The sequence below is a fragment of the Camelus dromedarius genome, chromosome 1 (assembly GCF_036321535.1).
Source record: "Camelus dromedarius isolate mCamDro1 chromosome 1, mCamDro1.pat, whole genome shotgun sequence".
Lineage (NCBI taxonomy): Eukaryota > Metazoa > Chordata > Mammalia > Artiodactyla > Camelidae > Camelus > Camelus dromedarius.
The window spans coordinates 95777277-95794908 of record NC_087436.1 but is presented as its reverse complement, the minus strand read 5'-3'; the positions used below and the strand labels follow the sequence as shown (position 1 = coordinate 95794908).

The 17632-nt window shown below is 47.1% G+C and overlaps 1 protein-coding gene across 8 annotated transcripts in view; it reads left to right on the top strand.

The window, feature by feature from the left end:
• The window catches only part of TBC1D1 (TBC1 domain family member 1), a 192375-nt gene that overhangs the window by 135459 nt on the left and 39284 nt on the right, over nucleotides 1-17632 (top strand). The gene's annotated exons all lie outside the window — the stretch shown is intronic.

The window sequence follows — 17632 nt, the reverse complement described above, 5'->3', positions numbered from 1 at the left end:
GGAATTGATTTTTTTTTTAAGTTAAATGAAGAAATATAAAAGCCCATGGAACCTTTTTCTCTATTTCTGGTAGCTTGAAAGATATGTTCCATCTTCTCTGACTGCTCCTTCCATACAGCTAAACACCCCCCTTTTTTTTAAGTATAGTCAGTTACGATATGTCAACCTCTGGTGTACAGCATAATGTTTTAGTCATGCATATATATATACGTGTGTGTGTGTGTATTTGTTTTCATATTCTTTTTCATAAACACTTTTTTAAAAAAATTGTAATTGATAGGTTAGTACAAATCAGTGTGTTCTGTTTCTAAAACAACATAGTTTGTTGAAGTTCAAGCTCTGCGCTTGAAGTCATTTTAAGTTTCCTGATAATACGATTTTTTTCTTTTTGAAGAATTAATGTCAGTGATGTGAAAAAAGCAAACATACCATGGTGTCTGTCATGACCAGGGTCATCCCCTCACCCAGATGCCTCAGTGGCTTTTCGCCTTTGGTCACTCGTATTACTGTCAACTCCAGTCCTCTGCCACAGTCCCTGGCTCTCCTGCTCTCAGCCTCCCATGGCTCCTTTGGTTGTGATCTGTAACCATCCTACCAGCTGTGGGTCAGAAATGGTTTCAGTATCATCCTTCCGCTCCTCCATTCCTTCTGGAGTGGTATAGTTCTGTCTCCATCGTCTGTGGCATGTGTGTCTGCACTGGTTTTTGTCCGAGACTAGACTCCTGGCTGGTAGGATAAAAGGACTCTTTTGTTCACTTAAATACTTATCTTTAATACTCCTCTTATGGTATCCTGAGTCTGTGGAGCTCAGTAGGGTCTCCTTGATATTGTTGGTAGCTTAGATTATTTGGAGCTTTTCATGTTAGGAAGAAAAGGCATGCTGAATCCAATGCCTCATTTTACACGTGAGAAGACTGGGACTCAAAGATCATAATGCCCACAGGAGCTGTCCTCTGCATTGTGTTCAGGAATAGTGTCCCAGGGCAGCACCCCGGCTTGGCTAACCACAGAGCATCCTGGTTAGACCCCTGGAGGCAGGTGGGTCTGGGCTGTGGGGTGCCATGTTGCTTCCCACCTCTAGGTCTTCAGCCTGCTACCTCACCCTATTCTTCCATTGTAAGAGGGGTGAGCTGTAACTGTCTCCTTCCAGGAGAGGCAGTATTGCATAATGTGTGGGAGCTTGGGCCTAAATGAGGCAAAAGTGCATGCCCTCAGAAACCCTCCCTGGCTCTGGGAGAGACACAGGGCTTGGGAATGTTCTGATTTCATGTTTTGAATTTTAGTGACCTTTGGGAGGATATCCTGGACTCTCAGATCTTCATTTATAGCAAGACTCCTTCCTTATGCACCCGCCTTTTCTGAGTTTGCCAGAGTTTTAAAAATGGGCTCTGTGGTCCTTTGTTTTCTTGAGGTGTCATGAGGCAGCATAAAGTGAAACTTAGTGCTAGCCGATGACGCCTATTGTGATGAATGGCCGCTTGCGGGGGAAAAGGTCATGTGTCATTTCAGAGAGAAGAGACTGGAGGCTCAGTGTAGCATCCTGGTTAGGACTATGGATTTTTGAAAATTTTTTATTTTTGTGTTAAAAAAACATGTAACATAAAATTTACCATCTTAACCATTTTTAAGTGTGGAGTTCAATAGTGTTAAGTGTGTTCACACTGTTGTGTAATGAGTGCTGAACTTTGCAATCTTGCAAACCCCAAATTCTATACCCGTTAAACAGTAATTCTCCGTCCCCTTTCTCACCCTGCAGCGCCTGCCAACAACCATTCTACTTTCTGTCTCTGGGAGTTTGACTCTTTAGTTACCTCATTTAAGTCGAATAGCACAGTATTTGTCCTCCTGTGACTGGTGTATTTCACTTAGCATAGTGTCCTCCAGGTTCATCCATGTTATAGCAAATGACAGGATTTCTTTTTTTAAGTCTGAACAATATTCCACCATATATAGTACATTTAGTTTAACCATTCATCTTTTGATAGCTGTTTAGGTTGTTTCTGTCTCCCGGCTGTTGTGAATAATGATGCAGTGAACATGAGTGTGCAAATATCTTTCCAAGATCCTGCTTTCAATTCTTTTACATATATACTTAGAAATGGAGTTACTGGATCCTATGGTGGTTCTGTTTTTGACTTTTTTGAGGAAGTGCCATACTGTTTTCCATAGCAGATGCACCGTTTTACATTCCTGCCAGTGGTGCGCCAGGAGTTCCAGTTTCTCCACGTCCTCACCAACACTTGTGTTTTGTGTTTCCTTGAAGTGGAAGTCCTCATGGGTGCTAAGTGATATCTCATTGTGGTTTTGATTTGCGTTTCTCTAATGATTAGTGACGCTGAGCATCTTTTCATTTGCTTTTTGGCTTTTTGTATATCATGTCTGGAGAAATGTCTATTCAAATCCTTTACCCATTTTAATATCAAGTTGTTTGGTTTTGTTTTTGTTGTTAAATTGAAAAGTGTGGGTTTAAAATTAAACTGGCCTGGGCTTAAATCCTGACTCCTTCATTTATGAGCTGTTTAACGGAGGGCAGTTGCCACAGAACCCTCAGCTCAGAGGAACAGCACCCACCTCACAGAGTTAGGGGTGTTGGGGCAGCCGGTGAGGAAGCACCCATGATACCCTCCGAGAAAGAGCACCAGCAGTCTGTTCTGAGTAGGATTTTGAAGGAAATGAAAATAGCTGCCTTTTCAGTCCCCTCCACAAATGGCAGCCACTATGATTCCACCCTCATTGCCTTCCCTTTTATCATCACTAGGCTTTCAGGACAAGTGAGAGGATGTTCTTGGACAGTCAGAAACTCTGGCACAGGGAGGACACTCACGTTGCCAAAAGGAACCTCTCTGGGCGTTCTGGGCTGGTGGTCTGCACAATGGCTTCAGCTTTTTGACAAAGCGCATATCGTCACCTGAAGTCACAGCCAGAGGAGACCTGGGCCCTCGAGCAGCAGCTTGATGCTCGTGCCCCACCCAGCCCAGGTGCACACCTGCGGCGACAGGCCCTGCCTCACCCAGCAGCCCTATGCTCTGAATTCAGAAAAACCACGGGCCAGGAGTGCTGACAGATGCAGGGGTCTGGTTTCCTTTCAGACTCCCTTGATGGGAGTGACAAAAGACCAGGAATCATTGTAAAGAAATTAGTCATAGATGTTTCACTCTTTAAACTGATCCTGGCAAAAGGTTAGACAGTGCACAGCTTTCAGGATGTCCCAGGGCTAACAAGTGCAATGAGGTGCGACCTGGCCCACTAAGCACACAATCACCAGGCTCTGGAGGGTCGATTTCCCCGTGCTGACCTTCCTTGGAATCTAAGGCTCCACTTTTAAGCTGAGTGTGCAGTACTGGTTTTTCTGTGTTGTGCCAGGATGTTTGAAAAAGTGTCCAAAGGAGAGGCAGATGTTAACTCTTGACCAAGATACTTTGTTTATTCAATCCAAATGGTCAATTCCTCCCCTCTTTGTTTTGTCCTGTGCGCATGTGAGAACTCCTTACCGACTGGAATGGAAGCTCAGCCAGCTGAAATTTGCCACGTTCAGCTGCAGTCAGTTAGGTCGGTTAGAGAATTGCAAAATGTTGCCTCTTCTAATGAGTTTTTTGGGCAAAGTAAATTGTGAAAATGTTTAAGAAATTTGCTTACCACAAACAGTTTTCAAAGAACATTTGGACTTGACATGTTCACTTTGTTACATAATTTATAAACATGTAGATTAAATTTACGTGTTTGAAATCTATTGAGGTTCTGCATGAGTGTCAGTGTGCTGACTCTGAAGGGGTGGAAGCTGTCTCAGTGATCATACAGTTGCTTTCCACTTTCTAGTCAAAAACATCAAAGCCCCGAAACTTTGCTAAAGCTGAAACCCAAGTTTCCCAATTGCCAAGCAGTCATGGATACCCAGAAAGATTGCCACTTCCCAAGTTGATTTTTTTCAGGATAGGGGCTCTTAAAAGGAAGGCAGTGAGACTGGGGTTTTCCAGGTGGAAAGGTCACACTTCCACATTTAACCCAATGAGCATTGTGTTGAGTTGGGGGAAAAATTGGATTCACTATTTTAAACTTCTTATTTCATAGTGTGGACTTCCCCATCCCCTCTCCCCAGTAAAACACAAAAATATTTCCTAACTTTTAAGTCATGAGCTTCCTTTCATGGATTTCGACCTTAGATCACCTCCAGATAAGCATTGTGTAATGGGATGGGTGGGGTTAGAGTTTTCAGTCACAGATGCACGAGAGGCAGGGGGAGGGTGGAGAGCAGCCACGCATATCACTGGGGCTTTTCGCAGTTCCTCCCTCGTCAGTGACCAAGTCAGAGTTCTCATGGGGGACTGTGGTGCACGCAGAGCCCCAGCGGGTTTCCTTGCCGCCTCTGCGGGTCACCTGCACTGCCTTCGGGTCATCCCTCCCTCTCTCCCTCTGACCTTCCTGCTCGGTCGCATGGTTCTCTCTCACATTCCCCAAGGTCCCCTCTGCCAAGGCCCCTTTAAAAGACCTCTGCTCCTGGGTCCCAGCTGTTCCCACCGAACGTCTTGCCAGCTCTCCTCTGGGAGCTATGGGACTGTGGTGTGACCCTCTTATTTTTGATTATTTCTAGTTGAGTAGCTTCCAGTGCTTCCCTCTGGAGATGAGTCCTAAGTGTGCCCGCCCCGCCGGCTGCTTCATGGGGAACGGGGCCACATGCTGCTGTCTCGCTCCGTCTCGGCCATGCCTCAGTGGTTTCGGACCCTGCACCCCCGGTGATGTCTCAAAAGGGTTATGGACTGAGAGACCCGATGCGGTGCTGACAAAGCCCAGGGTAGAGGATGGAGGGCACGTTTACATGTTCAGGAAAGATCAAGCAGAGGCCATTAATAGCACTTACCTGTGGGAGGTGGGGTTAAGGTAATTTTTTTCCTTTCGGTTTTTCTTCCCCCGTGTTTTCAGTGTCTCTAGTTTCTCTGTAATCTGTTGAAATACTACTTTTTTCATGGCGAAAAAAGCCTAAAACCCTCTCCTGAGCCAGAGGGTGAAAAACAGGGCTTCTCTTCTGAAAGTCACTGTTTGTGGTGTTATTTTATCATTGTCCCGGTCACTCGGGCTGGACACCTGGAGGAGGCCTGCCTCCTCCCTCCGAGTTCGCTCTCCTCCCACAGCCCCTCTGCCATCCCTGCCTCCCCCTCCTCCACGGTCAGCTCCCAGGCCTCCACTGCCGCCGCCCAGCTGTTCCTTCTGCCTCCCTCGACGGTTTTCTGTGCCCCCGTCTTTATCATCGCATCCTCAAGGGACACTGCTGCTGTTTTCAGTGGAAGTCCAGAGTTTACGAATAAGATCCAGTCCCTGCCAATGACGGGGTGAGGGAGGTTTATCATGTGCTATTTAATCCATATGCAGATTCTTATGACACTGCGGTACGCTGGTTTGAAAGTGGATTTGGTGCTAGATACAGGAGCATGCAGTGTGGTCAGGGAGGCAGTAACAAACAGCAAGGGAAGTAAGGGGATGGGCTGCTGAAAGGGATGCTGCCCAGTTCAGGGCTTGGACTGGAGAGCCATGGCGGCAGCCGGGAGGGCCCTTCGGACCCCGGGGTCTCTGTTACTGTCTTGCACTGCTGTTTTGTGGCATAAACCTTAATGATTTGGGGGCTACAACTTTATCAGGATAAAATGATGCTTTTCCACCCCAAGCTTCATAAGTATTATTTGAGTACTAATTAAATACACGAAACCTACCCATCTATATTATAAGTGTCTGTGTGATGGAAATGATGTCTTGACTCTTGATTCTTTCATAAGCACCTTAATGCTATGCTGTCTCATCTTGAGCGTATTTTATCCGATTTTATATTGAAAACCTGTGTTTGCCTCATGTCTTAAGGCTACGGGGGTTGTCTTTTTTTTTTTTTCTCCATCATCTTATGAGTGTTCAAGTGATTTTATTAGGAAGTTGGGCTCGTAAAGGAGGCACTGGCATTGATTGCACTCCGCGGTACCCTGGGGGCTTGGAAGCATGTGTTTGCTAAGTGTGTGCCCGGGGAATGCCCTACATTGTGTTGGTTGGAAGAACCATTCCACACCTGCTTCTGCAGCGGGCAGGTCATGTTGTCCTGCACTGACAAGGAGGCAGGCGGGCTGAGGAAGCGGGATAAAGGGGAGACGAGGTGACAGTCCACTTCTGAGTCCCAGCCCAGGACCCGGCTTATGAAAGACGCCACATGGCAGCCCTGGCCAGTCGCCATGTAAATGACAGAGATGGCAGGTTCAGGCAAGTCCCTTGTTCTGGCCTCTGGGTATCTCCTCCCTCTGAAAAACAAAAATCTGAATTTTGCCAGTCCATCAGGACTGAAAACACCAGTTTATTCCATGAGGTCACAATAAAACCTTGTTACCTGTGCTTTCAAAACTTCTCCTTTTTTCTTAACTTAATGACTTCTTTTTTAAGGAAATTTTACAACGGCCTCATAAAACATTAAGTCAGATCTGCTATACTGAAATGGAGTGGAGGGATAATTTAGAACCACGTTTGCTCCAGCTGTGGACTGAATGTTTATGTCTCCCCTAAATTCGTATGTTGAAGCCCTGCTACCCCATGTGTTGTACATGGAGGTGGGGCCTCCTTGGGGAGGTAACTAGGTTTAGAAGAGGTCTTGAGGGTAGAGCCTCCATGATGGGATAAGCGCCTGCCTGCCTTGTAAGTAACAGGAGGAAGAGACCAGAGTTCTGTCTCTGTCATATGAGGATACAGCAGGGAGGAGGCAGGCAGGGAAGAGGGCCTTCCCCACGCACCTGACAGGGCCTGCACCCTGATTTTGGACCCCCAGCCTCCAGAACTGTGAGAAATGAATGTTGTTAAGCCGCCAGGCGATGTGTGTTGTTGTAGCCCGAGCTAAGACAGCTCTGCTCCCCACCGCTCCTGGCCCCTGTGTGGACGTTGCAAACAGAGCATCAGAGGGTAGAGTCTGAAAGCCAGCCGGCGCTCCGTCATGCAGCCCTTCCCTCTGAGCGGGTCGCACTCTGACCTGTAACACCCGGTGCTCTGCTCAGGGGTTTGAGGGTGAGGGTGTTGGCTTCTTCCTGGGCTTCTTTTCAGTCTGCCCAGCAGAACAGAAGCCTGGAGGGGCCCTGAGACTGAGCACACCTCGCTCATGGGGGTGGGGCTGGACCTGTCCTGCTGGGGGGAGGCACCTGCCCAGGAGATACTGGAGGCTGCGAGATAAACAGATGAGCTGCTTTTGTGCAGATGGTTAGAAAAACACGGATTGAGAAATCATGATCTTAGCCTTTAGTAGTGTATTTTTCTGTTTGTGTTGGGTGACTCATTTGTCTATGTTTCTCACTGTTTATGTTCATATCTGGAAGTTTTCTGGAAGGAAATTTATTATCACTGTAATAATGTGGGTAGTGGATCTGGGTCACCAGGGAGGGGCACTTTCCGAATGCATTTCATAAGAAATGGTATTAATTTTAGTTCAAACAGTTGGCAGTGACAAAGATAACAAGATTTGGCTAGTGTTTGAAAAGCAAGATGTGTTACATTTAAAATTTTTATTTTAAAAGTCAGGTCTTCTGTAATGGATGGAGTTATTGCTCAATTAATTTGAAATAATTTATTTAAAAGGTACCTCTGTTCCCCAGTGTTACATAATGTGAAACAACCAGTTGAGGTAAACCTACAACCTGAAGCCAGTGACTGAAAAAAATACTGAATGCCCCAGGCTAAGGGTTTCATATTCCTGTAGTTAAAAACCCAGGTCAATGGCCCCACCCCAGAGTTTGTCCAGTAGGTCTAAGGTGAGACCAAGTATTTGTAGTTCTAATGAGCGACTGGGCGATCCGGGTGCTGCTGGTCTGCAGGCCTCAAGTGAGAACTGCTTCCATAGATGGAACTCATGGCCTCGGTTCTGTTGGCAGTGACACCATGTGCTGCTGTGGGGACAGCTCGTCCTTGGCACCCACAGTGAGGTCCAGGCAGGGGGGCTCGACCAGCAGCAATCACAGTCAACAGTGTATGTAAGTGACCAATGTTGGATGGTCTGACACCTTTTAAAAAATCCATACAGATGAGACGAGAGCGCTAAGTGTAGGTAACAGTTGGGGCAAAACCCTGCAAGGTGATAGTGCTCACGGGCTCTCAAGAACACAACTTAATGGCTACTCATTTTTTTGTGTGTCTCCTCTAGAGCTTGTGTCAGGACATGATCTTGCTTAGCACAGAGGCCCTTCCCTGACTGAAGTATTTCTTACCATCTGTGTGCCCTCCACCCCGACAATCTCTCAGGAGCATGTGGAACTGCGCGTGCGCGCGTGCGCACACACACACACACTTTCCTAAGGGCACATGGAACTACTTGAAACTCATCTTGAATGGATCATGATGTGTCATTTTAGTTTCTGCACCTCTCAAGGAGTGGCCCTCCCTCTCTGACCATCATTCTTCCTGGTCTTGCTGCAGGACCACTGCGCCGTCTCCTACCCCCACAGAAGGGTCAGACGAGGGTCACCTCGCCCAGGGGTAGCTCTTCCATGACGCCCCCCGCACTTCGGCCGCCTATGGGCCCTTGTCCTGCCACTTCTGACACTGACCTGTCATGGTGGCCTGCTCAGCTGTCTCCTCGGGGACAGAAGGGGTTTCATTTCATCATTGTTTTCGGGCTGAGGTAAATGGATGATTAACACATTATTTGTAACATTTCCTATAAAGCTTTGTGTATGTAAAGTTATGTTTCTCCGTAAACGTCAGGCACCTATGTATCTACACACAGGTAGATAGATGTAAAGTTTAGAAGCAGTTTTGTATAAATGTGAGAATAAAACTGTTGAGAAGAGCTGAGCACCTGGGGCCCCCGCCACTCGGCCTGGAGTTGTGTGGCGCACCAGGGCCTGGCCTGTCTCCTCCTGGTTCCCGCGTGTTTCCCTTGTCCCTCCCGCCCTCCCGCCCCTCGTCGCTTCTCTCCCTCTGCCTCACCTTGCCCACAGTGCTCCAGGCTGCGCGGGTCCCCTGCTTCTCTGAGCTGCTCTTCCTTCCCATCGGTGCGCAGGACAGTGATTGGCAGCCCCTGGGATGCTGCTCTCAGAACCTCGGAGGCTCGCCTGAGGTTTGCCACGGTGCTGCGGGAGCAGAAAGGATCTGGCAGGGCAGGGGTGACAGGAGGAGCCTTCCCGGAGGGCGTGACTTTGGAGCTGAGCTTTGAAAGAGGAGGAAAGGGGTCAGCCCCACAAAGAAAAGCCGAAAGGGCATCCCAGCCGTTGAGAGAGCGGCTGGCCCTCTCCAGCGCTGGGAGCCTCTCGTGGTCACGGGCCCTGGACACACTCAGGCGGTGACCAGGGGCCTCCTGTTGTTGGGGGAGCCCCTGGGACAGCACTGCTGTTTTCTTCACAGACTACATGTCTGTGTTCCCCAGTGTTCTTCAGTAAACCAGTCTGTTTATCTGCAGCGCCGGTCTGGTTGTGAAGTCTAAGCAACACAGAGGTTTTGCCAGGTTTAGAATAAATAACGATTGTGACAGGACGTCACGTGCCCCTGGCTGTACTGTTGTAAGTGCTCTCAAGGGTCTTCATTGGATCCCTGCACCAGAGCCGTGGGAGATGGGTGCTGCTGTGGGCTGTGATCTGTGGCCGAGGAGGCATGGAGGTCAAGGGGCAGGCGGGCTGCTCTGCTGGCTGGGAGGTGGCAGCGCCCATGTCATATGGCACCTTTCCCCCTGCAGTCATTCTCATCACCCTGAGGCACTGGGATGAGCCAGCCCAGGGCTGAGTTCTAATCTGGTGCCACCAGCAAATTAGCTCTGGGTCCCAGGCCTTTGCCACTGAGGCTGTCACTGCAGCCCTCGCTTACCACGTGGTGCGGTTGCGGTGTGTGGGTCCTGGTGAAGCACGCTGCCTGGCCCAGTCAGTGCCGGGACCACTGGGGCAGAGGTGGGGGGTGAGCTAAGTTGTCTTCAGCCCTAAGTTTCTGTGTTCCTGTGAATGCTGCTGATCCCCCAGCAGCCGGAGGAAGGAATGAGAGTGAGCAATGGGTGTGGCCCGTGATGCAGAGGTCCTGCAGGGCTGCTGGTGGGGAGTCCCCGGGGGCCAGGCCCCGGTCCTGGACGTACTCTTCACACGCATCTTGGTGGCACTGACCAGGGGCCTTTTGTGGTGGTGGTGCTTTTCCACCCCGAGGTGTCCCATAAAACTGTAGGAACCACACTTTGAGATCCAAGGTTATATGAATGGTAATAGGAGAGATCAAACTATGATGAGGATCAGCATTTCATATTCCGACTGAGGCTGAATGTTTATTCCTTTTCATAGTCTTACTGTGTTTAATCAAGAAACAAGAGCCCTGACCTTCAGCCCTCCCAAAACTACACTATCATCCCTCTTGCAGTTGCAGAAACAGATGCCATTCATTTCAAAGGATAATTTTATCCAGTGCACTAAATAAAAATTCATTTGACTACAGCATTTTCTCGGTTCTTTTCAAGCTAATGTAGGCCTTGACTTTCCTAGCCAGTCCCCCACCACCCCCACCCCAGGGGGCCTTTGTGACCCTGCTCAGCTCTAGCTCTCGAAAGGGGGGGAAGCAGGGCACTGCCCAGGGCTGTGCACCTCCCTTCCGTCTTTCTGCGCCTCTTCCTGCTTCTCTTCCCAGGACTTACCACCGCTCTGCGCCTTCCCTGCTGCTCCTCTCCCTGCGAGTCCACGACATCTTCATAGAGCCTTGGAAACTCACCCCAAACGGCTCATTTGGGAAGGCACAGGGATAAAGATCTGTGGGGCTTTCGCTTCTGTTTTTAGTTTCAGCATTTCTCGGCTGTTTCTTAAAAAAAAAATTGTATGCCCACCTCCCTCTCCCCCCTCCACTGCACCCATCTCAGACAGAGTTAGGCGCTCTGTTCTGTCTTCAGAGCTCCCCCACAACCCCTCCCAGCACTTTTTCACATTGTTTTGTAATAGCCCTTCCTCTGTTGGGTCCACTAAGCTCTGCATTCCCCGGTGGCTGGAACACCTTTCCAGTACTAAAGCATGCATAAAGGAAAGAAGTTTTCCTTTTAAAACCCCAAATCTTCCATGATTCCCACTAACTAATACACAAGTGAACCAGGCAGCCAGTGCTCTCTGTGTCTGGGTGCCACCACTCTTCTCCGTCTCCATGCGCACACCGTCCAGCCATCAGCCAGACGGGGCCGTTGCGTGATTACTTGAGAGTCCCCCGTGCACCTTGCTTGTGCCGCTCCGTTTACTGGAACGGCCACTGTCACTTCCACTCGCCCGTATTTTACTTGTCCTTCAAGAACCACCACCACTTCCAGAAGCCTGATGCTTGTAGGAGGAAAAATGATAGCGGACATTTATTTGAATGCCTGCTATGTGCCAGGCTGGGTTTCCCCCACACATTTGCCTCTGTAATGCTCACGGGACTCCTCTGAGATGGGCACGCAGATGCACGTTTGGCAGATGAGGAAACAGGTGAAAGTAATCAAACCACCTGCTCGAGGGTAAGAAGGTAGATTGGCGGGCAGCTGGGGTTTGACCCAGGCCCGTGCCCTTGACCTGAATCACAGGAGGAGTTCGTTTTCTTCCCTGAGCTCCTAGAACACTTCCTTTGTATTTCTCAGCAGTCGTGTACCCCTCTTACTCACCCTGTTGAAATTTGAGGGACTGTGTCATGTTCATATCTGGATTTCTGGCAGCAGGTGGCAAAAAGTTAAGAATATTTCTTCTTAGTATCTGCAAATCTTATGGTGAAAAAGAATATGAAAACAAGTATATGTATGTTCCCATATGACTGAAGCATTGGGCTGTACACCAGAAGCCGACACAACATTGTAAACTGACTATACTTCAGTAAATATATATAAAGAATATTTCTTTTTAACAAATGAATATTATTTAAAGATTCTATTTTCCTATAACTGGACCATCGTATAATGCAACTGTAGAAAAATGGCAAGGTTCTTTTTGTTTGTTTGTTTCTCCAAACATCCAAAGAAGTCAGGGTAGGGTGTAGCGCCGTCTTGGGTAAATGAATTCATTTGTTCGTGACTTTTCCATGTGCGTCTGCTGTTTGCCAGGCACAGGGCGCTCTCCTGTTCTCCTGGCATCTGTGCTCTGTTGTGTAGAGGTGGAGTTGTTGGCGCTTTGTAAACAGTTTGACGGCATTCATTTGAGGACTGCCTGTTTCTTAAATCTACACATTCATTTCATTTTGTTTTTTTAAGAAATTTTCTTCAGCTGTTGGTAACAGCAGATGCTGCAGATGTTAATCCCTGTTGTTGTTAACTTTTCTCCAGAGATTTAATGTTCAGTTTTAGTTGTTGTTTCCAAGGTCTGTTCATTGTTAAAACAGAGGTTTCAGAATAACTGGAATTTTAAACATTTTCTTGTTCTTTTGGCATGGGAGATGAGGATTTTTTCTAGAGGGATGGAGAGAGCTATAAAATCCTCTATTGTGGGATAACAGAAAAATATGGAGAATAAGGGTTTTTCTCTTCATTTTCTTCCTGGGGTAGCTCTTTCTTACAGGGCACTTAGTGTGTGAGTTTCTGTCCTGTCTTGAAGGGGAGGAGAGCTGCAGTTCAGACCTGGTATGAGTCTGTGTCCCAGGCTTCGCAGGGCAGGAAGCTGGGCCAGCATGAGGCTGTGTGCACGTTCCTTTGCTCCTGCCCTGTAGCACCAGTGATGCGATGTCACGTTCTTCCCCACGTGTCTGTGTGCAGAGAGACGAGGATGCAGCATGGAGCGACTGGAGAACAGTGTGACATCTGAAGTATTGACGCAGCAGCGTAGATTGTGTTTTTGACTCTGTTGAGAAGGTCACAGCAGTGATTTAAGTGGAAGCAGTTGTCTCATAGGGCCCCTGAGTTATGGCTGGCTTTAGAATTCTTAGAACCCACAGAAGGCTGTTGTCTCTGAAAGTGTACATAATTTAAGCATTCTGCAGCCCGTCATTACAGGAGATATTGGAATAGTAAAAGCCCATCCCAGACTGGCCTCTTACTGCAGTCCTTTGGCTTCGTGGCTTTGTAGGCTTTATAAAGACGTCTGTCAGTGCCTGTGGTCCCCACAGTTGGGGCAGTCGGAAGTGAATGTCATTTCTCACATTTTGCCCCAAGGGACTGGAACCCAAAAGGTGTACATGTTTACAGAGGTTTACAAAGAGGGACAACCAAGCTGGCCTGGGCCTCAGCCGTGCTCTTTTCCCCGAGCCTCTGTGTGTAGCCTCTCGGCAAAGCTGAAAGTTGAGGAAAGAAGTCAGATCTCTGCTGCTGTTCTGGGGAATATTAGGAACGTCGCTGTCTTTCTTAGACCACCTAGCACTTCACATCCAGGGGCCGTGTAAGGGGCTCAGCAAATACTGGTGTGAATGGCTTAGGAATGATCCAAGTCAAAATAATGCACATATTTATTGTTAGAACAGGGTTCTCAGCCCACAGTCATCCAACATTTTCACGTTGTTATCCTCACCCTGCCATCCCACTCACCCCCCTGTGTACATGAGTACACATCTCACCAGACTGCACCCCAAACACACACGCGCATGCACACGTGAGAAAGGACCGATCACAAAGTGATGGCCTTGTCTCAAATCTGGATCTTTCTTCAGTTCTCTTGGGTTGATTTAGCCAGGCCAAATTTAGAATAAACATTTAACTATCCCCCTTTGGTAAATTACTAAATTACTTTGTAACTAGGCTAATCTTAACATGAACAAAAGAAAGTATATTTTAAAAAATTGTTGTTAGTTATAGACTATAGCATCAGTAATTGTTACAACATAAAATACATTTGGGTGAAGGGGATGTATTTTTACCCCTTCCTGGGGTCTAGGAGAGAGCAAGTGATGGGTAGTTTACTCTAATTGGGGTTCTCACTGGGGGTGATCTCGTCCCCCGTCTCCCTAGGAGACGTGTAGCGCTGTCTAGGGATTTTTGGTTGTCACTGCTGGGGTGAGTGGATGCTGCTGTCATGGGGTAGGGATGCTGATAAACACTCTCCAATGCACAGAACGGTCCCCCGTGACAAAGAATTATCCAGCCCTAAGTGTCCATAGTCCTGAGGTTAAGAAACCTTGCTTAAAATGTTAGGTTAATTTGCTGAGCTTTGCAGGGGAGATTAGCTTTTATTTAGTTAATTCAGAAGTGAAGTTAACACTAGCGCTGATAATCCTTTGTGTTCTGCACTTGGCCTTGGTATCCTGACCAAGGTCGGGAGAAGCTCTGACCACTTGTAAAGGCTTAAATCCAGGTGGCTGACAGCAGCTCTTAAACGGTGTTCTAGTGGTAACAGCAAAGGAAAATAAAGAGCTGACATGATGATAAGTGTGTAGGGGTACCTAAGGGAGTGAGGAGTGAAAATGTAGTGTGGAGCCTGCTGTTGAAAGTGTGCTTTGAGATCAGCAGTGGTGGCATTACCTGGGAACCTGATAGAAATGCAGACTCTCAGGCTCCCCTCAGACAGACTGAGTCAAAATCTGCATTTTAGCAAGGTACCCACATTATGTGTGTGCATCTAGAAGTTAGAGGAGCACTGGGTAGACATTTCTTACTTTAGAGGAGAATGCACCTTGGTTCAGATCGTGGCTCTGACCCCTACAAGCCATGTCACCTTGACCATGTTACGAAACTGCACTGCACCATGGTTACTTTAGCTGTAGAAAGGAGATAGTTTCTCATATCTCATGAGGTGGTTGCCACAGACAGACTTTTCTGTGCCAAGGACTCATCACATGGTAAAGGCTCAACAGACTGAGCTGTGATTGACAACAAGAAAAAGAAGGCAAGAGTAGAGAACCCTAGGCAGGCAGTTTATGTCTTAAACTTCACGGTCGCGCGGTCGTCATCACCAAACAGTGCTTGTACTCTTGGCAGGTCTAATTTCTCCAGATAGGAAAATAACAGAAACTGGAGCTTCATAAGCATCTGTAGACTGTGGTCCTTGTCAGCAACCCAGTTGCCAGAGAGTAAGTGGACCAGGGGACCAAACAGCCTAAACTCCTGGCCGTGCTCCGTCCACACAGGAGGCGCGCCTGCACTGTTCTCATCATTACTCCGGAATCTGAAAGTTCACGTAGTAGGAATTCTCAGGACACACAGGCATACAGGAAGGATGTGGTTTGAGGAAGGAGACTAGGAGAGATGAGCCCGGCTTATGGGTGAGGTTTAAGAAGGGGGAAAGAATCTCCAGATTAACCCTAATGCTGTTGACTGGCTGGTCCCTGGGTTCCTTCTGTGTCCACGTGAAAGTGTGCAGAAATTGCTGCTCTAACCACGGCTCTAGCACTGACCACGTCAGCCTGGACGTCTCACAGGAGGGAATGTAAATACTTCCAACATGAGATAAAGCAGAACTTGAATCATGACTACAGGGCCCAGCAGAATTTCAACAGTCAAGATGGCGAAAGAAAAAAACAAAAAGGAGAGGAAAGGGCTCAAATGGAAGAGTTTAAGCTGCAGAGTTAAGATTAGATAAGCATATGGACTAAAACTCTTTGTGAAAAGGGATGAATTTAAACTATATCATGTTCAATAATGAGTGATCCTAAGTATACAGGTTGTCAGAAGGGTGATTCGTCTTCTGTTTTGCAAGAGAACATTAAATTTTTTTGTGTGTAAGGGGAGGTAATTAGGTTTATTTATTTTTAGAGGAGGTACTGGAGATTAAACCCAGGACCTCGTGCATGCTAAGCACGCACTCTATCACTGAGCTATACCCTCCTGCCAAGAACATTTTTCAGTCTTTAATTTAAATCAGAACAGATTTGCATTATTTTTCTTTAATTTTTTGATTATGAAAATCTTTACTGTCACAAATTTAGAAAATACCGGAAACACAAAAAAGAACAGCAAGTACACCAAACCCAGCACCTACCTTTCTCTTCCTACAGTTGTTTATCAAGCACCTGCTGGGTGCCAGGGATGGCTTGGTGCTGGGCGAGCCCTCGTTGACAGGGGATTCTAGCCTTCTCAGAGCTTGCAGTGTTCAGTGGCTAAATCTTGATGTGTTTCCCTCCGGTGTTTTTTTCTGTGCCCTTTAGTGAATATGTGATAGCAAATGATAAGAGCCAACATTCGCTGTGTTCCTGCTGTTGGTTGGACCCTGTTTTAGGTGGTTCGTATGACATAGGTTAAGTAACTCGATCCCTATAACACCACTGTGAGGGGGGTGCTGTTATTCCCACTTGACAGATTGGGAAACTGAGGCCCAAAGAGGTTAAGAAACTTGCTAAAGATCATGAAATCAATAAATGAGGAGTCTTGATTAAAACCCAGGCAGCCTAGCCCCAGGCCCGTTAATCACTAAACTGTACTGCCTCTCATAACATTTATAATTGAGACCATACTATATAGACAGTTTTGATTCCTGCTTTTTATATTGACCATTGCACATGAGCATCCTCCCATAATGTGCATAGTCTATTATTTCTTACCTCCAAAAAAGTAGGATTTTAATTTATTCATTTGATAAGCTCATAATGAAATAAGCATAAATAGAAATGAGATGATACGCATTTAAATGCCTAAAAAGGTCGTAAGGCGTTCTTAATGGCTTATTATCCTTTTTTTTTTATCCTGTATTTTTAAGAGGAGTTAAGATAGACAAGTTACTTTAGGAAATTGAACATTTTGTGGCTTGTGCTTAATTCATAGTGGGAAAGCAACCCCAACTTGAGGGAAGAATAATGAACAGTCAGTGGTAAAGACTGTCTGCAAATTAATCATAACATGTTAGTGTGTGGGAGCTATTGAGTGGGAGAGATTGTGTGTTGTCCTGTGGTGGCTGTGAGACTCAAGTTGCGTGTGACGGGCTTTTCATGGCCCATGTGAAGAATGCGTTGTGCCAGGTGAGGTCCACTTGTGTGGGAACTTCCGCTGCCCCCAGAGCTAGTTCTGCAGTGAACCAGTGGGGTGTTCCCCGTGCATGTCCAAAAGGCATTGGAGAGTTACAGCAACACTGTGCACCAGCAACGTGGTGTCTGTGGTCAGGAAAGGTGCACAGGCTTGAGCTGTAGAGGTTTTAGCTAATCAATAGAAATTTGAAAATCGACGGTGTCGGAGACATTTGGGTTGTAGGGGTGTCTGCAGAAAGAATAGGCTTCAGACTCAGGTGGACATAGGTTGGAATCCCAGCACAGCTGCTTATTGAGTGTCTCACCCTGGGCAGCCTGCTTTGCTTCTCTGAGCCCTAGTTGCCTCTTCAGGCTAATACTTGCTTTCTGGAGTTGGCATCAGGATGAAATGATTCTGTCCGTATACAACACCTGGCATGGTGCCCAGCACTTGGTAGAGGATCTGATAATGGTCACCATTATTATTGGCTATTAAATAAGTTTTAATCTTCTCCTAAAACACATAGCCTTATAGCACAGTGGTTGAGAATGTACATGAAGCCAGACCGCTCGGGTCCCAGCCCTGGCTCTGTGACTTCTAGCCGTGTGGCTCCAGGCGCGGCGCTGAGACATTGGTGCTGCAGTCTGCTTCTCTTTACAGCTGAATAGCTGCAGTACCTACATCTTAGCATGGTTGAGTGTTAAATTATTATACGTAAAACCCTCAGAACAGTCTGGTACAGAGTGAGCACTGTATGAACATTTGCTGTTGTTATCAATAATACAGTCATTAACTCAGAAGAAGATAAAAACATTGTACCTTAAAAAGTAGCTGTCCTTGACCATTTCCTCA